The sequence below is a fragment of the Vulpes vulpes genome, chromosome 12 (genome assembly GCF_048418805.1).
Source record: "Vulpes vulpes isolate BD-2025 chromosome 12, VulVul3, whole genome shotgun sequence".
Taxonomy (NCBI): Eukaryota; Metazoa; Chordata; class Mammalia; order Carnivora; family Canidae; genus Vulpes; species Vulpes vulpes.
In genome coordinates, this window is record NC_132791.1 from 8,325,403 (window position 1) to 8,328,684 (window position 3,282).

Consider the following 3,282-nt stretch of genomic DNA (forward strand, 5'->3'; position numbering starts at 1 on the left):
GTCATTGAAAATACTCCTGATTTGGGATCCCTGGGTGGCGCAGCGGTTTGGCGCCTGCCTTTGACCCACGGCCCGATCATGGAGACCCGGGATTGAATCCCACGTCGGGCTCCCGGTGCATGGAGCCTGCTTCTCCCTCTGCCTGTGCTCTGCCTCTCTCTCTCTCTGTGTGTGACTATCATAAATAAAATAAAAAATAAAAAAAAAGTAATAAAAACCAAAATACTCCTGATTTGACAGAAGGACCCACGCAGTGTGTGTAGTACACCTAAGACCAGTGAATTCACTTATAGCATGAATGAGATAATTCAATTACATAAGCATAGTGTCGTGTTCCTTATTAAACATTAAAGAAGCTATAACCATAATAACAAGATATAAAACACATTTAAATTTGAATTTTTAAAAAAATCTTATTTTTAAGTAATCTCTACACCCCACATGGGGCTCAAACCTACAACCCCGATATCAAAAGTCTCATGTTCTACCAACTGAGAATAGCCAGGCTCCCCTAGATTTGAATTTTTTTATAAAGATTTTATTTTATTTTATTTTATTTTATTTTATTTTATTTTATTTTATTTTTATAAAGATTTTATTTATTTATTCTTGAGAGACAGAGTGAGAGAGAGAGGCAGAGACACAGGCAGAGGGAGAAGCAGGCTCCATGCAGGGAGCCTGACATGGGACTTGATCCCGGATCTCCAGGATCCCACTCTGGGCTGAAGGCAGTGCCAAACCGCTGAGCCACTGGGGCTGCCCTAGATTTGAAATTTAAACGTGATCTTTGCCATTTATGAGTTGGTCTCTTATTTATTGTGCTCCTTTTGTCATCAGAATGTAAATTTTTAAAAATCAACTCTTTTTCTTGTTGAGAAATGTTAGACCAACAGAATACTTTGGGTTCCCGAAGAATTAGAGTCAAGGGTTGTCCACCTTTCATCTATTAGCATTTGCACCTATGGTTTCTTTTATTTTTAATCAAGTTCACTTAAAGGGGGCAGCCCAGGTAGCTCAACGGTTTAGCGCCGCCTTCAGCCCAGGGCCTGATCCTGGAGACCCAGGATCGAGTCCCACATCGGGCTGCCTGCATGGAGCCTGCTTCTCCCTCTACCTGTGTCTCTGCTTCTGTGTGTGTGTGTGTGTGTGTGTGTGTGTGTGTGTGTGTGTCTCATGAATAAATAAATAAAATCTTAAAAAAAAAAAGTTCAGGGGATCCCTGGGTGGCACAGCGGTTTGGTGCCTGCCTTTGGCCCAGGGTGCGATCCTGGAGACCCGGGATCGAATCCCACGTCAGGCTCCCGGTGCATGGAGCCTGCTTCTCCCTCCTCCTGTGTCTCTGCCTCTCTCTCTCTCTCTCTCTCTCTCTCTCTCTGTGACTATCATAAATTTAAAATAATAATAATAATAAATAAAAACCTTAAAAAAAAAGTTCACTTAACGGTTTGGGGTTTATAATTCTTATTCCACAACATCCAGAAATGAAAGGCTGTGTTGTTGCTGGATCATCTGGGTGTAATTCCCTGAGGGACGATCCTCCAGTTCCTGTGGCAGAGATCCTAGTTGTACCTACTTCTTACCCTTTTGAAGTCTAGTTCTTTCATTTTTCTTTGTTTCTGTGAACTACTTCAGTCCTCCTCTTCAAATATTGTTGTATTTAGACGAGTGGTTTCTCTGCTGGGAACCAGAAAACCCGTAACTGATACTCAGTGACAATCTGCAGATAGTGAGTAAAACTGAGAATGGTGGGCTACCATTCTCTGTTTTGGTCAACTGGATGCTGGTTCCACACACTCTGAGGGGTATGGGAGGTAGTTTGAGAGCGAAAATACATTCAGTTGGAGGTGTATCAACTATGAAGCACATGTAGGACATTTAGGTGGAAATGTCCAAGAGAACTTAACCAGAGAGAGAAATTAGTTATTTAGTAATTGAAGATGAATGAGTGGGGAATGCAAAGAAAGAGCACGTAGAGTGACAAGTGGTCTGGGACTAAAAGCCAATGAAGCGCTGACTTCAAAGGGTTGGCAGAGAATGAGAAGACAGTAAAGGTAACTGATAAGTAGAAAAGAATCAGGAGAAAATTGTGTAGGGAAGACCTGGTAGAGGAGTTTTGAAAGGGAGAATGGAGTCCGTAGTTCAAATGAGATCAAGAGGAAAGCATCCATCAGAGTGTGCTGTTGATTGATCTTCATGTGATTGGTTTCAGGGGAGTCCAGTGGGTTGAGGAAAGAGTAAAGGTGTGGCTTGAATATGAGAATGGAAAGAGAAGGATAGGGTAGGTTTTATATATATATAATATATAATATATTATATTATTATATATTATATATTATATATTATATATAATAATATAGTATAATATAATAATAATATATAATAATATAATAATAAAATAAATAATAATATAATATAATAATATAATAATAAATAATATAATAATATTATATTATATTATATATAATATAATATAATAATATATAATAAAAATATATTTTAAGAGAGACTAGGGATAGAATAGGATAAGAACAAAACACTCAAGATGCCCTATCCTGAAGCTAGGGACCTCTGGGAGTAGTGAAGGATTTCTTAGGATACAAAGAAACTAAAGAACTCTTAGGTAGTGTTAAGAGAACCAATCCCTAGGTCACATACATTCTTCCTTTATTTTATTTACTTATTTATTTATTTTTGAGAGAGAGAATTTTTTTTTTTTTGAGAGAAAGAATCTTAAGGAGGTTGCATGCTCAGCACAAAGCCTGACAATGTGGGGCTTGATCTTAAGACCCTGAGATCACAACCTCAGTCAAATTCAAGAGTCTATTTTTTTTTTTTAAAGATTTTATTTATTTACTCATGAGAGACACACACAGAGGCAGAGATATAGGCAAAGGGAGAAGCAGGCTCCCTGCAGGGGGCCTGATATGGGACTAAATTCCAGGACCCTGGGATCATGACCTGAGCTGAAGGCAGACACTCAACCAGTGAGCTGCCCAGGTGTCCCAAGAGTCCAAGCTTAATGGACTAAGCCACCCAGGTGCCCCCATTCTTCCTTTAAATTGCTTTGCCTAAGAACACTCTAGGTTCAAGGTGTCCATGGGACGCCTGGCTGGCTCAGTCAGTAGAGCGTGCGACTCTTGATCTCCGGGTTGTGAGTTTGAGCCTCACGTTGGGTGTAGAGGTTACTTAAAAATAAAACCTTAAAAAAAGAAATAAAGTCAAGGTGTCCTATCTCACAATGGCCCTTCTCTCACCTTACATAAGCAAGCCACACCTCTTAGC